The 20,318-nt window shown below is 40.0% G+C and overlaps 7 non-coding genes across 7 annotated transcripts; 6 read left to right on the top strand and 1 right to left on the bottom strand.

The window, feature by feature from the left end:
• TRNAV-AAC lies at positions 1,648–1,720 on the top strand. Its single transcript has one exon. It is a non-coding gene; the product is annotated as a tRNA-Val (tRNA).
• Positions 2,163–2,235, top strand: TRNAA-AGC. The gene has a single exon. It is a non-coding gene; the product is annotated as a tRNA-Ala (tRNA).
• Positions 3,687–3,759, top strand: TRNAM-CAU. Its single transcript has one exon. It is a non-coding gene; the product is annotated as a tRNA-Met (tRNA).
• TRNAA-AGC lies at positions 6,574–6,646 on the top strand. Its single transcript has one exon. It is a non-coding gene; the product is annotated as a tRNA-Ala (tRNA).
• TRNAM-CAU lies at positions 8,135–8,207 on the top strand. Its single transcript has one exon. It is a non-coding gene; the product is annotated as a tRNA-Met (tRNA).
• TRNAV-AAC lies at positions 10,450–10,522 on the top strand. The gene has a single exon. It is a non-coding gene; the product is annotated as a tRNA-Val (tRNA).
• On the bottom strand, positions 14,754–14,826 carry TRNAM-CAU. The gene has a single exon. It is a non-coding gene; the product is annotated as a tRNA-Met (tRNA).

Genomic DNA, 20,318 nt, shown 5'->3' with positions numbered 1-20,318 from the left:
TTAAAGTAGAGAGCGAATCTTTATATTCTCTCATCTGGGAAAGCAGAGAACAGACGCATCAGAAAAGCACATCAGCCACCTCCAGAAATTCGACCGTAGGAAAATGCAAAAAACTCATAAAGACTAATTCATAATGGTTTAAAGGGTGCTACTGGTAATGGGGCCAGAGGCACAATGGATAAGGAGTCTGACAAGGGATCAGGAGACTCCAGGTTTGACTCCGGGCTGGCTTGGGACTGTATCTTCCTTTTCATCTCTGCGGGATGGGAAAATGTGCTGTGCTCCTTGCAGTCTACCTGAGACTGTTGTATTATGAGGATCACCACATGTCTGAGAAGAATAGAGGGAAGATAAGGGAGGATAGGAAGACATGAATCTGACACAAGTTGACTAATAATACCTTTTACACTAGCCCATTTTTGCATGAATTACTCTTCTATTTTCTCCGTTTGGGAATATTTGCCTTTTGTCAATGCTCTCTGGAGAATTAACGGAATTCTCAGCGAATCCTGCTTGGTTTCTTCAGTGTTCAGTTGTTCCAGTCTATACCGACAAAAACGACAGCAATGTCATGCACCACAAAGGAAAAAGCGTAAGTAGGGAGGGTAGAATGCGTGGGAATCACTGGTCACGAGTGAGGAGAAGCACAGAAGCAGCTAATCCAAATATCATCATTCCTATTTTAAAGATGAAATTGTATTTCAGAGGAGTTGAATCATTTTTCTCAGATCTAATGGTTCTAAGAAGCAAAACCAGACATGAAAATTTTTTTTTAGTTTTAAAAGATGTGACCTTCTCTTTTAATCTAAAGTATAGTCTAATCAGCAGTTTTTTTCCATACCAGTTCCTTCCTTCTTTCACATGCATAGAACAAATATTTTTAAATGAGTGGATTCATTTTTCCATTCATCAGGCATTAACTCAAAATCACTTCTGCCTAAGGTTCAAGACTTCTGAGTGTCCTTAAATCCTTCTCCCTCAAATTTCTACATTCAATATCTTCATGCATATGTAAATACTGTAAATCATACCTGCACAACTCTTTCTTCTCATTCATCTATGCCTTCATCCATTCTATGATGTTTATGGAGGAGATATTCTTTACCAGACAGTGCACTGGGCCGAAGATGTGAAAGGACTCATGCTACTGCTTAATCTCAGGCGCTAAAAGAATAAACCTCAATCCCTTAATATCCTATAATTTCTATTTATTTCTCTTCAAGTTTCCCTGTTTCCCGCCTATTTGGCATCGAAAATTGAAGACGTGTCATAAAATGTTACTTTGATTCTGTAAGCCATCTGCCAGGATTTTTTTCAAAGATTCACAACCCTCCACAATTTTCTCCCCAATGTATCTTCATGTGTCCGGCTTTTCAATTACTGTTTTCTTCCATGTCTATTTTACACGCACACGTATATACACAAACGCAGGCACATTCAACCATTGCAGTTAAGGAGGTATATTTCTGAACACAGGAATTCCTGCCTCCGTTCCTGTTCCTTCATTCTATTTTCACTCTTCATCGACACCCTCAATGTCCGTACTAGTTTGTATTTTTTTGTTCTCCCATATAGCATAGACATATAACTTTAAGATCCACTTCAGCAATAATCCAATAAATATCTCAGAAATGAGCTGAAGTGTGGGTTTCCGTAGTGTAGTGGTTATCACGCTCGCCTAACACGCGAGAGGTCCTCGGTTCGAAACCGAGCGGAAACAACCATCCATTTTGCTTGCCTTCTACCATTCAGGAAAATGTAGAGCACTGCCTCCCCTAAAAGGAGGCAGTAATCATCGCACGTATGTTGCTTCGCTCTTTTAATTTTGTGTTTAAGAAAGAGGTGATAAACCTAAGATACTCCTGCCGCATTACCTGACTTCCGGATGGGTCCTTTCAACTGGAACATGTTCCAGAAAATCTGAAACCTGTACTTCTGCGGGCAGACATTTCCCATGACGACTTTCTTCTTTCCTTAGATGAGGAATAGGTACCGACTACACCCTTGCCTCGGAGCATTTTTGAGGGGATGTGCCTTAGTCTAGCCTTGATTTCCTACTGATGGTCTTGACATTTTCTGAAGTTTGGGCTCCCGAAAGAATGGATAAAGAAATAGAGATGGCCCTCTAGAAAATAGAAGGGAAAAAAAAGTGGAGAATGGGAGGGGAATTAGCTCAAGTGGTAGAGCGCTCGCTTAGCATGCGAGAGGTAGTGGGATCGACACCCACATTCTCCAGCGCTTTTACCATTTCTCTGCAAACCTTCCAATCTGTAGAAAGAAATAAGAAAATTAGACACTTTGGACCCTAAGACAGAGCAGAGTTGACGTTCGCTATGTACATTTCTCATTAGTGATAGATCTAAAACTTAAAAAAATAATAATAAAAAAGCAACAACGCCATCCACCGTTGGCTCTAACTGACTTCATAAAGTTAAATCATAGTGAGGTAGAAAGAAGGGTCAGAGAGTTGGGAGAAAAGCAAGATAACATCAAAGTCAAGAAACCAAGAAGTCTCAGAGTGCAGCAGAAAACTGGTGTTTTACGGTGATTTAGCTGTGAATGCCAGCAAGATTGAAAGGGTTGGACCCGGAAGTGGATCATCCCTTGTCCATATTTATCCTTTCCGCTCCAGAGATCGGAGTGGTCAGATTCCTTCCAAATCAACTGAGCCAACCTCAGTGTGTGGCACAGAGCAGCTCCCCAATAAATACGTACTGAGTGGGATGGAAAGGAAGTGATCGATTCCAGAGAGCTTCACGAGAGTAACGTTCATTATTTGGCAATAATGTTCAGTGGATGCGGGGTTTGAAGGAGGAGATGAGCCAGGGTTGACTTGGAGGTCTGTGGCCAAAAGGCCAGCACCCGGGGCTGGGGGTAGGGGGGTGGAGGAGGAGGGAATTAGAGGGCTGGTGTGTGTATGAATGGGCTACTGTGGAGAACAGAGAGAGAGAGCGCTCCTGAGTTGGATGAGAAAAAAGACCACAGTTTGTAATCTAACAATCTGTTTCTCCATTCTGGTTTGCTGTTTAGTAGCTCTGGGACTTGGAAACATTAGCTAACTTCTCTGAGCCTCCAACATATCTGGAAAATGCAAATTATGATATCTACATTTGTTCCTGAAATTCAATTGGATATGAAATCATCTCTATAAATAGCACTGTAATTATAATGCTGAAACAAACAAGGTGGCTTATTATTATTAAGTTCAGTTTTGCAGATAGAAATGTCTCCAGTCAGGTTGATCCAAGTGGAAATGTACAGTGAGACAGAGAAGTATGAACTGTAGACAAATTTGAGGAGTTTTCATTTACTCAGTCAGTGAACTAACATTAAGTGGGCACCTCCTAAGTTTCTCTTGAACATAAGGAGAGTCCAAGGAAAGTGTAAGAGTGACTGAGATCTCTGAGGGAGGGAAGAGGCAGATCTTTGGAACACAAAAGGGAAAAGAGCAGCAAAAATCAATACAAGTCTTGGTTACTGCAGGCCAGAGTGTCCAATTGCTGGGTGTATCCTGGAAAGGTGTGGACTCCACTATTTCTTAATGTGGAATCCATCCAGGTATAGCAATGATTTAAATGGAATGATTTTCAAGTAGCAACGATTGCATTCTTTAAAAGCTGGAAAAAGATGTGCCTGGCAAATGCAGTTTCCTATTTTATGTTCAATGCAAACCCATGTGGCCACCTGCCCTCTTAGCGCAGCAGGCAGCGCGTCAGTCTCATAATCTGAAGGTCCTGAGTTCGAACCTCAGAGAGGGCAGACTTGTCTTTTTTTCTAACCGTGTAATGACTACCCAGTGGTTGTTACAAGTGGACCCCTCTGGGTGCAAAGTTAGCAAAGCCCCCAAATTCCCTTCCTCATGGGGCCCCATCTCTGTCGGGAGGAGTGGAAGAAACAGACAAGAAACAAATGAAAAAAATGTATAATAATTAGATGAGGGAAATGTGTGCTGTTAGGCAGTAAAGGGGTTAGGGAGTGTGGAGGCGGCATGTTCATCTTTCCACGAGTCAAAGTTATCACTTTGAAGACACATTTTAGTCTCTCCTTTCAGGATTGTTGAAATCCTTGTGCCAAAGTTTTTCTAACACAGCTCAGTTTCAGTTTTCGAGGAATACTTCCTGTCATTGGTTTATAGACAAGGAAAGAAAACGTAAAAGAAAAAAGGAAGGAAGGAAGGAAACAAGAAAAGAAAAGCCGTGAAGGAGTGTTCGAACAATATCTGGTCTGGACTGTGCTGGCTTTTCCTTCTCAACATTCATGGCTTTGAGCTAGTGGAAGGTTGGACCTCTCACCCCTTTAGTGAACAGAGAGATCTTGGTGAAAAGAAAGCCTCTCCACTATTTTGCAGTTGAGATTTATGGGGTCTATTGACCTGGGGAAACAAGGAAGGCTGTTGAGGCACACCTATGGAGACACGATATGCGAAAGATTGTATGGATCTGAGGTCTAAGTAGTCTGGGTTGGGGAGGGAACCAGAAAGGCTTAGACTGTCACAAAGAAGGAAGGAAGGAAGAAAGGAAGGGAGGGAAGAAAGAAGAAAGGAAGGAAGGGAAGAAAGAAAGAAAGAAAGAAAGAAAGAAAGAAAGAAAGAAAGAAAGAAAGAAAGAAAGAAAGAAGGAAGGAAGGAAGGAAGGAAGGAAGGAAGGAAGGAAGGAAGAAGGAAGGAAGGAAGGAAGGAAGGAAGGAAAGAAAGAAGGAAAGAAAGAAAGAAAGAAAGAAAAAAAAATCAAGAGAATTCTGAGAAAACTCATAAAGAAGAATAGGAGTAAGATCTTTGGGTAGTTCTTCCTAAGGCGGATCCTTACCCACCTGTCCCATCCCATCCATCACAATAACTGTACTGGCAGTCCAAATCAATGCCTTCAGATGTAGCTCCCAAATTACAAAACAATCAGGTGGTGGGTACTTACTTCCCACACGTGGAATCCAAAATAGAATTTTTCCTCTTAGCACAGGCAGCTGAAATATGATTTTATGTATTTATACAATTCCTTTTGCTTTTTAGGGCCACACCTGCGGCATCTGGAAGTTCTCAGGCTAGGGGTCGAATTGGAGCTGCAGCTGCCGACCTAAACCACAGCCACATAGCAACGCCAGATCCTTAACCCACTGAGAGAGGCCAGAGAGCGAATCCACAACCTAGTGGATACTAGTCAGGTTCGTAACCTGCTGAGCCACAAAGGGAATTCCTGAAATATGATTTAAATTGTGGGGGTTCGGGAGGGAAGGGACCAGGTACTGCAGAAAATATACCAGCATTAGTGATCCAAACCCGATGAGGTACAAAAACGAGAAGGAAAGATAAATAGGCTCATAATTCTGCCCAGCTCAGTTGTGAACAGCCCTTGTTTACCCTGAAACACTTCCCTCTCCTTCAACTTGGTCTTAAGCTTCTTCGGACCCAAAGAATCCTATAGATGATATTCTTGGAGCCTCCGTGAGTGAGTGGTCCTCCAGCAAAGCCAACATTTGATTAGGTCAAAGGCACACAGCCTTGAAATGAGACAGAAAATGCCTTACATTTTGACTCTCTTCTGGGTGATTGGTACTGGGCTATAAGTTTCCCAGTTGTCCACAGAGGGCCTTTCTTCATCTCTCAGCTCCTGACTACCATATCTTCTCATTTTGAATCCGACTTCGTAAGGTGTCTACTTCTCGGCAGTCCCTAGATCAAGTGTCAGTTTGCTACTGAGACCATCTCACTGGCTAAGCCTCTTATCATGACTTCAATCTATTACATGAACTTATGCCACCTTCCTATCAACACTCTATTTTTAAAAAGTGTCTTATGAAGTTTTTATTTTTAAATTTTCTGTTTCTCCTCTAGAATATAAGGATCTTTAGGCTCAAATCACTGAGTCCTCAATGCCTGGAGTTGAGGCATAAATATGACTTCTATCTTGAGATGGGAGAGTTAGGTAAGGATAGGGAATAGGCAGATCAAATACAAATTAATAATTAAAAAATCATTTCGTTACATTTCCAAAATGTTAATCTCTGCATCAGTCAATTAATTTTGCTCTCGATTTGTGCATTATTCAACGTTTTTAATTTATTGATGAATGGCAATTTATTTATAATGTGTAATTTTAATTTTCCCCAGACAGAATACTCTTCTTTAATTAGTGAATAACAAAGATGTAAGGACCACAGATGTTTAGGACTCCCACTATAAAACAGTCACAACTGATAAGTTTAAGGTTGAGTAAAAACTAGAATAGAATTAAAAGCCCATTTCCTCTTACATGTGTTTTCTTCCAACCATTTTCTTCTACAGAAGTACCTAATTTCCAGTTTATTTCTCTTCTTCAACAGCGAATTCCCCAGATGTTCCCTCTGTCTCTTCTTTTTTCTCTTGGCGACTTTCTCCTTCTTTCCTTAGCAGAGGAATAGGTACCAACCTCGTTCTTGTCTCAGAGCATCTTTGAGAAGACCTGCCCTTAATCCAGTCCTGGTTTCACATTAAGGACCTTGAAATTTTCTCCAGCGCCAGTTGCCTTGAAAAGCAAATCATGAAGCAGAAACGAGCCTCTGAAAAACTGGAGGGGGGGGGGGGAGAGCCACAGCAGCGGTGGGGAATTAGCTCAAGTGGTAGAGCGCTCGCTTAGCATGCGAGAGGTAGTGGGATCGACACCCACATTCTCCAGCTTTTTACCCTTTCAGCTGGGGAGCTCTGCAACTCTTCCAACAGGTAGAAAGAAATAAGAAAATTAGACACTTTGGATCCTTCTCTGGGCAAGAAACAAGTCAGGGCAACTCTGATCTTCACTGCGTACATTTCTCATTAGTGATAAATGAATAAGTTAAAAAAATTTTAAAAAACACCATTCGCCATTGGAAATTGACTTTATAAAGCTAAATCATAGTGAGGTAGAAAGAAGGGTCAGAGAGTTGGGAGAAAAGCAAGATAACATCAAAGTCAAGAAACCAAGAAGTCTCAGAGTGCAGCAGAAAACTGGTGTTTTACGGTGATTTAGCTGTGAATACCAGCAAGATTGAAAGGGTTGGACCCGGAAGTGGATCATCCCTTGTCCATATTTATCCTTTCCGCTCCAGAGATCGGAGTGGTCAGATTCCTTCCAAATCAACTGAGCCAACCTCAGTGTGTGGCACAGAGCAGCTCCCCAATAAATACGTACTGAGTGGGATGGAAAGGAAGTGATCGATTCCAGAGAGCTTCACGAGAGTAACGTTCATTATTTGGCAATAATGTTCAGTGGATGCGGGGTTTGAAGGAGGAGATGAGCCAGGGTTGACTTGGAGGTCTGTGGCCAAAAGGCCAGGACCCGGGGCTGGGGGTAGGGGGGTGGAGGAGGAGGGAATTAGAGGGCTGGTGTGTGTATGAATGGGCTACTGTGGAGAACAGAGAGAGAGAGCGCTCCTGAGTTGGATGAGAAAAAAGACCACAGTTTGTAATCTAACAATCTGTTTCTCCATTCTGGTTTGCTGCTTAGCAGCTCTGGGATCTTGGAAACATTAGCTAACTTCTCTGAGCCTCCAACATATCTGGAAAATGCAAATTATGATACATAGCTGTCAAAAATCGATTGGACTATATGAAATAATCTCCATAAATCTCTTAATCTAATCAATGGCACAAATGCCTGTAAGGGGGGGGGACAGGGAGAGTTTTTTAAAAATTCAATTTATGTTTTTGTAGGGCAGAATGTAGTCATGCAGTCATGTGATACAAGTGGAATGCAGAGTAAGACAGAAGTATGGATGATAGACAAATTTGAGGGATACTGATTCACTCATTCAGTGAGTGAACTATTAACTGGGCACCCCCTATGTTTCTTTTGAACATAAGATACAAAGGAAAGTGTGAGAGTGACTGAGATTTCTGAGAGAAGGAAGAGGCAGATTGTTGGAACACAAGAGGGAAAAAGAGCAGCAAAATACTGGTATGACTGTTCCTGATTTTGCTGGCAAGAGTGTCCAGTTGCTGGGTGTGTAGCAGAAAGGTGTGGACTCCACCATTTCAGAATGTAGAATCCATCAGAGGCAGCACTGGTTTTTACGGAATGATCTTCAAGGAACATTGATTATATTCTTTAAAAATTGGAAAGTGATAGATATACCTGGAAAATAACTTTTCATATTTTAATTTAAATGCAGAAAACAAAGCCAGTCTGCCTTCTTAGCGCAGTTGGCAGCGCGTCAGTCTCATAATCTGAAGGTCCTGAGTTCGAGCCTCAGAGAGGGCAGGTTTATTTTCTCACAATCGGTCAAGGCTAATGCTCTGTGGCTAAAAAGAAAATGCATTTAGGTTGCACTAAAAAACAAAAACAAACCAAACCCCTCCCCCTCCCACACCCAAAAATAGTAAAAATTTTAAATGCCGCCAGATAAGCGTTTGATAAATGAACAAATATTTGCCCAGAAAGGTGAAATCAGATTTAAGTTTGTTGTACTTTCCAGTAACTTATGTAAAATCCTTGGTAAGGTAATTTAGATCACAGTAGAAAATACAAGCTAAATCAGAGTTTTGTGTTTCATCTCTATCTGATGGATGAAGCAGTGGAAATGTTTCTTCTAAGCTTTTCCTCTAAAAGTCACCTGATGGCAGTTAAGGAAGGGGAGGTGTAAAATCATTTATTCTTTTAATCATGCAATGAATAATTCTTGTTAGTGGACTCTTCTGGGTACAGTGATTCAAGAGTGAATAAAACCCCCAAATTCCTTTCCTCATGGAGCTACACCCCTCCATCTTCTTCCTCTTCTAGGGCGGCAGGATACAGGGAGCTGGAAAATTTGACTAATGAGGTTTGTGAGGGTTCTTACCCTCAGTAGATTTGACATTCTGTGAGCTTGGAAGGGGCTGGGGACAGGAAAGAGAGGTCACATCTGAAGTGCTGCTGACAGTTCAGACTGTGCAGGAGCCTTTTCAAGATAATTAGATATCTTGAAAATACTTTAGTCTTTGGAAGACCAGTGACAATACAGTGACATACGTGATTACGATTTGTAGGATTCCAGCTTTGCCCAACTGATTTTCTTTTAAAATATGAAAGGGAAGTTATGTTTTGTTTTACTTCTTATATACCTGTAACCAAAGTTAACCCCAGAAATGGATTTCTGATGGTTAGCTTGTTCAGACTTTGCTTCCTGAAGATCAGACTGCTGTTGCTTCCCCTTAAGAGCTCAAGGAAGAGGCATCTGCAGGCTAGAGAAAGCTCCATGGTGGTTTCAAGGGGATTGCCTCTTTCCATTTGCTGCCTCTCTGAACCTTTGAGACAAGGAAGACAACCACTGGGGACTTGGAATTCAGGCTAGGAAAGAATGAAAAGGGATGAAAATCCTCTTTCAGCACCATGTGCTAGAAATTGTACTAAATGATTATTAATTTTACTCAAGTTGTTTCATCTAGTTTTGCAGTTAATCCAAATAACAGCATTCCCAATTTACAGATAAAATTGAAGCTCATAGGAGTTGGGCCATTTTTTTTCTCAGTTCATATTGCTATATGGTGCAAAACCAGAATTGGAAAGCTGATTTTTTCCCCCGATATTAAAAATATAGGCTTTCCTTTTAACCCTGTGCATAGCCTCACCATTTCTTTTTCTCCAGATCAGTTCATTCATTAATTCATTATTAAAACAAATACATATAAATGAGTAGATTTAATCTTTCATGTATCAGATATTAATTCAAAATCATTTGCGTCTACCACCCAGGTTCAGATATTCTACATGTCTTCGTCGAGATTTCGCCCTCGAGTCTCTACATCCAGTGTTTTGACAAAAACTCAAAAAGTGTAGCTCCTTCCTGTACAGCCTCTCCCAGATCATTCTCCTTCTCATCCATCTATGACTTTATCCATTCTATGATGTTTATGGAGGATGTATTCTGTGCCAAACAGTGCACTGGGCTGCAGGTGCAGAAAGACTCATGCTGCTGCTCCTCTCAGGAGCTAAAAGAACAAATCTCAATCCTTTAATATATTATAAGTTCTTTTTCTTTCCTTTTAATTCTAGTTGCCTCATTTCCCACCTATTTGGCATTCAAAATTTAAAAGTTTCATAAAATGTTTTGATTTTAAAGCCATGTGCCTGGATTTTTTAAAAAAACTTCCTTAAAGCCACAACAGCTTTCTCCCCAGTGTATCTTCATGTGTCTAGGCTTTTGAATCACTGTTTCCCTCCATATCTATTTTACACACGTGCGCGCTCGCGCACACACACACACACTCCACTCTAACTAAACAAGTATATTTCTGAACACAGTAATTCTACCTTCATACCTTTTCCTTCCACCCTGATTACTCTTCATCTTCATCCCTTAATGACTATTTCATTTCCTCTCCCTGATATGATCTGGATTTTATTTGCGATGGTTCTTGCTTGTAATATTTTGTATTTTTGCTATTCTTTTACACAGCATAAATATGAAACATTTAATGACTCAACAAGAATGGAATAAATATTTCGGAAAAAGGGTAGAACGTGAGTTTCCGTAGTGTAGTGGTTATCACGCTCGCCTAACACGCGAGAGGTCCCCGGTTCGAAACCGGGCGGAAACAACTTGCCTTTTTCTGCCTCCTATCATCAGGAAAAAATCAATCCACCACATCCCCTTAAAAAGGAGCAAAAGATAATCCCAGTTCTGATGGTTTGGCAGTTTTGTTTTGTTTTTAAAAAACAGATAATCATCCTGAGATACACTTGCTGCATTAGCCAACTGTTCTGGGCGAGTCTCCCAACCAGGAAGCGCTCTCTTCTGTCCCGGAAAGTCTGAAACGTGAATTTTGGGCTGCCGAACTTTATTCGCGGCAACTTCCCCCTCCTTTCTTTTAGCGGAGGAATAGGTACCAAGCGCACTCTTGCCTCAGAGCATCTTTGAGAGGATGTGCCCTTAGTCCAAATTCTGATTTTGCGTTAATGGCCTTGACATTTCCTGAAGTTTGGGGAGCCACCAAAAGCAAACGAAGTGGAGATGGTACTCTGATCAAGTTGGGGGAGGGTGAAGACAGTCGGTGGTTGGGAATTAGCTCAAGTGGTAGAGCGCTCGCTTAGCATGTGAGCGATAGCGGGATCGATTCCCACATTCTCCAGCCTTTTAACCCTTCAGTCGAGAAGCTGCGCAAGTCTTCCAACCTATGGAAAGAAATAAGAAAATTAGACACTTTGGACCCTTCTCTGGGCAAGAACAAGACAGGACTTCGCTGGTTTTACCGGCTTTCAGCATGTATAGCTACCATCAATCTGTAATTTGTTTTCTGTTTCTTCAGAACAACCGGACCCCTCAAAGGATATGTCCCGTTCTTTTTATTCCTTTTTCTTCCTGCAACTTGGCCAAAATCAGCACAATCCTGAGAAGCGGGGGGTGGCAGAGCGGGGTCAAAAAACCCCCAGCTTTCTTGTCAGGGACTGAAACCGAGTGCCTCAAGACCAGAAAATAGCAGGAAAGACATTATGAACAGTAAACACGCGAAGTTACCAGTGAACTCCTGGGTGCACTCACAGACTGTGTATAAGTGGTTCTGATCCTAAACAATATCACATAGATCTTGAGAACTTAGGTGCCTAAGTCCACACTGTCCAGTGGATGGCACGCTCTCCAGAGATCGCAAAGAGTATGGAAAGGCTTTGGAAATGGATGGGACTTTAAAACCACAACACAGAAGGCTGGTCAGTACTTGGAACTTGAACAGAAGGCAGTCAATTGCCTGCAAAACAAAAATGGCAATATTCACCATAAGATTTGATAAGATTTTAACAAGATGCAAAGTCTGATGCAAAAAATGGCCAAGTTATAATCCAGCATTACTCAGCGTATGAAGAAGGAAGAAAAATCTTAATTCACTTGGAAAAGAAAATCAACAGATATCAATACTGAGATGACAGAGATGTTGGAATCCTCTGAGGAATACTTTGAAGCATCGATTGTTCAATGCTCTAAGAATTATGGGTGAGAACTCTGAGATGAATGGAAAGTTAGAGAGTCTTAGCAAAAAATATGATACATAAATCCAAATTGAAATTTCAGAACTTAAAATGCATTAACCAAAATTATAAAAAGCAACACCTCAATGGATTCTCCTAATAGCAATGACTGAGAAAAAGTCAGTGACTATGGAGAGAGACAATAGTAACTATGGAATCTAAATGACAGAGTGAAAAGCATATTTTAAGAGATGGCTGGTCCCTCAGAGGCAAACTGGAAAATAACAAAGAGGTTGTATTCACACCACTGGAGACAGAAAACAAGAGGAGCAAGAGGACTTTGAAAAGGGCATTTGTTGTTGTTGTTATTAATGACTGAAACTTTTCCAGATTTGGCAAAAGACCTAAACAATATTCAAAACATCCAGTAAACTTCAAACAGGATAAAATACAATAAATTCACACCCAGACATATTTTTATTAAACTGCTGGAAACAAAAGAAAAAAAAAAAAACCTTCTTGAAAGCGGCTAGAAGAAAATGAGAGTGAAACTATCAGAAAGGTTTCAGATTTCTCATCAGAAACCATAGAGACCATAAAGAAATGGCATGACTTTTTTTAAATGCTGAAAGGAAAGACCAGAATACTAATACAGTAAAATTACACGTCAGACAAACAGGTGAAAAATACACTTTAATTTGAAGGTAAACTAAGAGAATCTGTTGCTAGCAGAAGTGCTAGAAAAAAAAGTAAAGTTATGAGACGAGAAAAGCGATTCCAGAAGGAAACTTAGAAGAGCATGAATGAATGAACAACAGCAGAGTTAGGAAATATCTGGGTAAATATGATAGACTGTTATTCTCTTGAGTTCTTTAAAGTATGCTTGATGACTGAAAGTGAAAATAATTACATTGTCTCAGGGGGTTTTCATTATATTTACATGTACTATGCACATAACATAAAAGGGTTACAGCAAATGTACCTAGTGATGGTTAGGTTTCTATACTCAACTTGAATAATTTATTGATTCTAAGTATATTGTGAAATGTTAAGGTGGTATAGGGTAATCACTAGACCACCTACCAACATTGTTTAAATAAGCCAAGTGAAGATAGGAAGGGAGAGGAACAAAGAAGAAGGAACAACAAATGTAATAAACCATTAATAAGTTATTAAATAGCAAATATGCATGCAAACTTAATACATGAGTTTCTTATAGTCAGTATAGTTATTTTTAATACATTCTAATGATCAGGACACATCAATTGAAACAAACAAACAAACAAATCAGAGTTTGGGGAGTTCCATAGTCGCTCTGCGGTAATCAACCCTACTAGAAACCATGAGGACAAGGGTTCGATCCCTGACCTTGCTCGGTGGGTTAAGGATTCAGCGTTGCCATTGAGTGTGGTATAGGCTGCAGATGCGACTGGAATTCTGCCTTGCTGTGGCTGTGGTGTATGCGGGCAGCTGCAGTTCCAATTCCACTCCTGGTCTGGGAAGTTCCACATGCCGCACGTGTGGCCTTTAAAAAAAAAATCAGAGTTTGTCAAAATATATTTTAAAAATATATGCTGACGGTATTGTTTCTCAGCATTTTTCTGCTGTGAATTTTTGCATATCTGTGTCTATCTCCAGGAACCTCTAAAACAAAAGAGGAAGAACTATCCAGATGGTGTGTGTGGCAAATGAGAATGGCTTCTTTGTTTCCTTTTTATGATTTTGAAGGGTTACCAACGTTACCGCTGAGGATTAGCATTACAGTTGAAATAGAGAGGCAGGGACCGCAATGATGGGGTTTCAGGTAACTGAGTAAACTGGTTAGGGACAGACTTTCCAACACGCTCTTTCTTCCCCCTCTTCCTGCGTGCAATCATTTTTCTATAAATTCCACTAAATTCCTTTGCCCAACTCTTTGGTGCTTTGTAATTCCCTCCCCAAGTCCGAATCTACTCGGAAAATTTAGACCAGCATATTCCCTTGCAATAAAGCTTCTCTGGAACCCAGTCATTAGTCTTTCTTATTTCCCAGGTTAAATCCCCAAGTAAATCCCAGATCCAATTAGCGAAGAGGTCTTATCACCATTAAAATGAACAGCTCTCAGCTTCTATAATAGGGGACTGAGACCCACCCGACCTAAAGCACCGCGCATCGCTGAGACCGTAATGACCAGCCCAGTTTCACACAGACTTCCGTCCTCTTTGAGCATCCCTGCCTGCTCCGACATACCTCATCTCTTTTCTATTGTTTTCTTCCACCCGCTACATACTTGGAGTGTCCGTTAAGACATCGCAAGCCCTGCAAATGTGTGCAACCATCTGGGAGGGAAAATCAGCAAGATTCTACTTACAGTACTTTCAGTATTTCAACGTCCAATATTTCCCTGTCTTCCACAGACTCGAGAAGAAAAAATTTAAGGTTAAAAAAAAAAAAAGTCAACTTTTTTTACATCTATATTGATCTGTAGTCAACTGGGAAGCTGCGGTTACGGTCCAAGAGGGCGAGGAGATGCACAGCTGGAGAATCCGGCCTGGACCCTCCAGCCAGCGAAGGTAGAGAAGAACAATATTGGCTCTAGAAGCTTTATTCCCCCCCACCCCCCAGTTTTTCAGGACTACTCTGGACTCCCAAGCTTCGCCGCCTTCAAAGCGGAGCGTCCCCAAAACTTCTCCGGAAACAGCCATTGCGCGGAGCTGGGAGCGCATGGATGATGGGTATCCGGGACGGTTACTGTAGAAAAACTCTAGCTCTGACACAATCTCACTTCTTGATACTTCAGAGCAGAAGAAACTACGTCCCTGAGGTATGTCAGTGCAGCAGCAAATACAAAGAAAAAGAACAGGGCGGAAAAACAGGACAAAACAAGTCTGCCCTCTCTGAGGCTCGAACTCAGGACCTTCAGATTATGAGACTGACGCGCTGCCCACTGCGCTAAGAAGGCACTGAAGATTAATCTTTAGCTAGATTGTAGAGGAATTATCTAATTTCTTTCCCTGAAACAGACTTCTGGACTTTTCAGTTTTCCTGATCCGGAGTTAGTGGTTATCCAAGATATTTCCAAATGTCTGGATTTCTTTTTATCCCGATACTCAAAAGCGCTTCATTCCTAGAAACTAATTTACCCGCTGAAAAATTACACCTGACCTCTGGCTGATGCTGTCCTTATTTTCTATTCATCTACATTGTCATTCACTCCGAGATATCAACTTTTTTTTTTTTTTTTAAACTGTCCATAGTGTCCTCTATTGGAATAGCAGACTCTCACCAGATAGGAACTGAATGAATGCATAATTTCTAAACATGTCTACAGTCTGCACATACCTGTCTTAATTTAAATCTACATTTCCATGTATGTTGACTGAGATATTCCCCTCAAAATCTCACAAACTGCTTTTATAAGTCTCCACATTTTCTTCATGTCTATGTACAAAAATTCTATTAATGATTCTATTCACTCCATTTCAAGTCCAATTTAATTTTTTTGCCGCAAATCTATATATCATTACCCCCATTTTACTGATGAAACTGAGGCTCAGTAGAATTAAATTCACAGCTGCTAAATGGCAAAGCCAGATGCTGAAGGCGGATTTTGCTGACTCCACAAAGTGTGCTTTTTTTTTGTGAGCCATATGGGAAGTCCAAAAAAAGAAACAAACAAACACAAAAGTGTGCTTTTTTTCACTCCAGATTGTGTTCTTTCTTCCATTCTTCCCCACACCATCACATTTACCCATTACACAAGTATTTATAGAATTATGAATTCTTTAGTCCGTTCAACAGATACTAATTCACAGTCTGCCATGTGCCTGGAGCCTGGGTTGGAAACTTCCAAGGCAACCTTGACCTTTTGTCCCTCAATTCCCCACAAATACCCTAGATTTTCAGTGGTATCCAGATCCACAGGGATTCTGAGACACTTTCAGGGTATCCGTGAGGGCAACAATATGTTCACAGTAATATCAAGGCTTCATTTGGCTATGAAAAAATTTTGATAGTGCAAAAACAACAGCATGTAAGACTGCTGGTGCCCCCTATGGATCAAGAAAGTGATATTAAGTAGTACTAGCAGCCATTGTGTCGGTCCATCTGCCACACACTCAAAAAAAAAAGTATTTTTTAGTGTTGATTTTCATTTCCCTAATAATTAGTGATGTTGAGCATCTTTTCATGAGCCTATGGTTATTTGGATGTCTTCTTTGGAGAAATGCCTATTTAGTATTTAGGTTTTCTGCCCATTTTTTTTTTTTTTTTGATGTAGTGTTGTATAAGCTGTTTGTATATTTTGGAAATTAATCTCTTGTTGGTCAGGTCACATCATTAGAAAATCATTTCTCTCATTCAGAAAGTATTGTCTTTTTTGTTTTGTTGATGCTTTTCTTTGCTGTTTGAAAACCTTTAAGTTTTTGAGATTCCATTTATTCATTTTTGCTATTGTTTCTTTTAGTCCAGGAGACTGATCAAAAAAATATTGCTGTGACCTATGTCAAAGAGTGTTCTGCCTATGTTTTCTTCTAGTTTTATAGTACTCCATCCTAATTTTAGATAACTAAATTTGAATTTATTTTTGTGTATGGTGTTAGAGAATTTTCTAATTTTATTCGTTTACATGTAGCTGTCCAATTTTTCCAGCACCGCTTATTAAAGAGACTGTCTTTTCTCTATTATATATTTGTGCCCATTTTGTTGTAGATTAATTGACCATAGGTATGTGGCCTTATTTCTTGGATTTCTATCTGGTTCCACTGATCTATATTTCTGTATTTTTGCCAGTAATTCCTAGAAATTAGTAGGATGGTCTAAAGTCAGGGAGCATGATTATTCCAGCTGTTCTTCCTTCCCAAGACTGTTTGGCTTTTGGAGACTTTTGTGTTTCATACAAATTTTAAAATATTTTGTTCTAGTATCTTGAGAGAAGATGGTGGAGTAGTAAGACATGAGAATCACTTACTCTCCAAAACACACTAAGAATGCATCTACATGTGGAACTATTTGCTCAGAAAATTTGCTGAACCCTGGCAAAAGACCCCAGGATTCTGAGAGAGCAAGAAAAACTTCACAGAACAGGGTAGGACAAAAGAAAGAAGAGAGAAGAAAAAGAGATTGTTTTTTCTTATTTGTGTGTATCTAGTGCAGATTTTTGGTTTGTGGTTACCATGAGGTTTTGATATAGGAATCTATTATACATACTCATGTTGTTTTAAGTTGCTGGTCTCTTAATTGCAAATGCATCTCCAGTATCAAGCATTTGTACCCACCTCTTCTAATGATTGCTGATTTTAGGATATCATATTTGTGTATGGATGATTTCCTAACTTTACTATATGTTTGCCTTTACTAGTGAGCCTTCTCATTTGTAATTTCTTGCTTCTTACTGTGGCCTTTTCTCTTCCATCTAGAGAAGTTCTCTTAGTATTGGTCGTAAAGCTGGTTTAGTGGTGCTGAATTCTCTTAGCTTTTGCTTGTCTGTAAATCTTTTGATTTCTGCTGCAAATCTGATTGAGAGCCTTGCTGGGTAGAGTAATCTTGGTTGGAGGTTTTTTCTTTCATCATTTTAAGTATATCATGCCACTCCCTTCTGGCCTACAGAGTTTCTGCTGAAAAAAATCAGCTGGCAACCTTATTGGGGTTCCCTTGTATGTTATTTTTGCTTTCCCCTAGCTGCTTTCAATATTTTCCTTCTGTCTTTAATTTTGGTCAATTTTATTAATATGTGTTTTGGAGTGTTTCTCCTTGGATTTATTTTATATGGTACCCATTGTGCTTCCTGTATTTGGGTGAGTGATTCCTTCTGCATGTTAGGGAAGTTTTCAGCTACTATCTCTTCAAATATTTTATCTGGCATTTTTGTCTTTTTCTGGCATCCCTATAATGCAAATGTTGTTGTGTTTAAGGTTTTCCCAGAGTTCTCTTAGACTCTCCTAATTTCTTTTCTTTTTTTTTTCTTTGCTCTTTTCCACATCAGTGATTTCTACCAGTCTGTCTTCTGCCTTGCTTATTCAGTCTTCTGGCTCCTATAATCTGCTATTGGTTCCTTCTAGTACATTTTTAAATTTTAGTTATTAAAATTTGGATCTCTACTCGTTTAATATCTAAATCTTCTATTTCTTTGTTCAACTTTTCTTCTAATTTATCAATCCTTGCCTCCAGTTTTTTTTTTCCAAGACCTTGAATCATCTTCACTATCATAATTTTAAATCTTTTTCATGGAGGCTGCTAATCTCCAGTTCACTTAGCTCTTTTTCTGGGGTTTTGTCTAGTTCCCTCATCTGGCTTATATTCCTCTGCCTTTTCATTTTGTATAGTTTTTTGACTGGTCTCCTTTTTGTAAGCTAGAGGGTCATAGCCTCTCTTGCTTCTGGTGTTTGCCCAATTGTGGGGGACATTGATACAGGGCCTTGTTACAGGATTTCTGATGGGATGGACTGGTGCCTATCCACTGATAGGTGTAGCTGGGTCTTGTCCCACTGGTGCATGGGGCTTTGTCTCAGGGTATGATTAGGGACAGCTGTGTGCCCAGGAGGACTTTAGGCAGTATGTTTGCTGATGGGTGGGGCTGTGTTCCTACACTATTTGTTATTTGGCCTGGAGCTTCTCAGCCCTGATGGATGGTGCCAGCTTTTCCAAAAATGGCAGCCTCCAGGGGAGTTCACGCTGATGAATAATCCTCCAATTCCTTGCCCCTACAACAAGTCATAGCCACCCCTTTCTTTCCCATGATACCCTCCAAGACCAGCAGGTAGATCTGACCCAGTTTCTCATGGTGTCCCTGCTTTACTCTGGGATACAGTGCACATGGAATCCTATGTGTACCCTCCAAGAGTGGAGTCTCTGTTTTGCCCAGTCCTGTGGAGATCCTGTGCACATACCCTGCTGCCCTTCAACACCAAATGTTCTGGAGGCTCCTCCTCCAAATGCCCAACCCCCTGGATGGGGAAATCTGATGTGGGGTTCAGAAGTCTTGCATCTGTGTGAGAGCCTCTGTGATATACTTATTTTTCAGTCAGCAACTTGCCCACTCAGTGAGTAGGGGATTGTTTATATCACAAAAGTACCCCTCTTACCCTCTTGATATGGCTTCTTCTTTGTCTTGGGATGTAGGATTTTTTTTTTTTGCGTAGTTTCCACTATATTATACTGATGGCTGTTCAGTGGTCAGTTGTAATTTTGGTGTTTTCATGAGAGAGGGTGAGCTTATGTCCTTCTACTATGCCATCTTGTTCCAATAAAAGCAGAAATATAGATCAACGGAACAGGATAGAAAGCCCAGAAATAAACCCAAGGACCTATGGTCAATTATCTATTTCAAAGGAGTCAAGAATGGAGAAAAGACAGTCTCTCAATAAGTGGTACTGGGAAAACTGGGCAGCTACACGCAAAAGAATGAAATCAGAGCATTCTCTAACACCATACTCAAAAAATAAACTCAAAATGGATTAAAGACCTAAATGTAAGACTGGATACCATAAAACTCCTAGAGGAAAACATAGGCTGAACACTCTCTGACAAACCACAGCAATATCCTCTCAGATCCACCTCACAGAGTAATGACAATAAAAACAAAAATAAACAAATGGGACCCAATTAAACTTAAAAGTTTTTGCACATCAAAGGAAACCATAAACAAAACAAAAATACAACTCACAGCTTGGGAGAAAATATTTGCAGATCAAGCAAATGTTAAGGGATTAATCTCCAAAACATACAAATACCTCCTGCAACTCAATATCAAAAAAATTAACAACCCAAACAAAAAGTAGGCAGAAGCTCTAAATAGACATTTCTCCAAAGAAGATATACAGATGGCCAGTAGGTACATGAAAAAAATGCTCATCATTATTATTTATTAGAGTAATGCAAATCAAAACTACTATGACGTACCACCTTACACCAACCAGCATTAAAGAGCCTACAAATAATAGATGTTGGAGAGGGTATGGAGAAAAGGGATCCTTCTTACACTGTTGGTGGGAAAGCACATTGGTGCAACCACTATGTAAAACAGTATGGAGATTCCACAAAAAACTAAAATAGAACTACCATACAATCTGGCAATTTCACTCTTGGGCATCTATCCAGAGAAAGCCATAATTTGAAAAGATAACATGCACCCCAATGTTCACTGCATCACTATTTACAATAGTCAAGACATGGAAACAACCTAAATGTCCATCAACAAAGGAGTGGATAAAGAAGATGTGGTACATATATGCAATGGAATATTACTCAGCTATAAAAAAGAATAAAATAATTGCATTTGGAGCAACATGGATGGACCTAGAAACTATCATATTGAGTGAAGTAGACAGTGTAATACAAACATCATATGATATCACCTATATGTGGAATCTAAAAAAAAAAGATACAAATGAAGTTATTTGCAGAACAGAAACACACTCACAGACTTTGAAAACTTATGGTTATCAAAGGGGACAG

The sequence above is a fragment of the Sus scrofa genome, chromosome 7, assembly GCF_000003025.6.
Source record: "Sus scrofa isolate TJ Tabasco breed Duroc chromosome 7, Sscrofa11.1, whole genome shotgun sequence".
NCBI lineage: Eukaryota > Metazoa > Chordata > Mammalia > Artiodactyla > Suidae > Sus > Sus scrofa.
This window is presented reverse-complemented; position numbering and strand designations above follow the sequence as displayed.